Source organism: Bison bison, unplaced genomic scaffold (assembly GCF_000754665.1).
Source record: "Bison bison bison isolate TAMUID 2011002044 unplaced genomic scaffold, Bison_UMD1.0 scf7180017864356, whole genome shotgun sequence".
In the NCBI taxonomy this organism is placed as follows: Eukaryota; Metazoa; Chordata; class Mammalia; order Artiodactyla; family Bovidae; genus Bison; species Bison bison.
In genome coordinates this window covers 257,307-257,661 of record NW_011494928.1, presented here as the reverse complement: position 1 = coordinate 257,661, position 355 = coordinate 257,307, and positions in this window count along the sequence as shown.

Genomic DNA, 355 nt, shown 5'->3' with positions numbered 1-355 from the left:
CTCCCAAAATTTATGGAGTTAATTCTCATTAATTATGTTCTAGAAAGTCACTATGAACACTGAATTAGCAAATGCTGTATCTCTACTCCTAGAATTACCTGGTTTGGTTCCTACAAGCCTATGTTCACATTTTCATCAATGCATTGATATTTTCTGTCTTTCTTTTTGAAGACAACTTTACAAATATATATTGTTGAATCATTAACCCTAAAGTTACAAACAACAGCACTTTAACTCATACCTGAATGAAGTTATCTAATGCAAGCATTTTCTCCATAAGACATGTGCTTAGGAACACTAAGCTGCACTTCAGCACTGTTGTTCAGTCACCCAGTCATGTCCAGCTCTTTGCGAC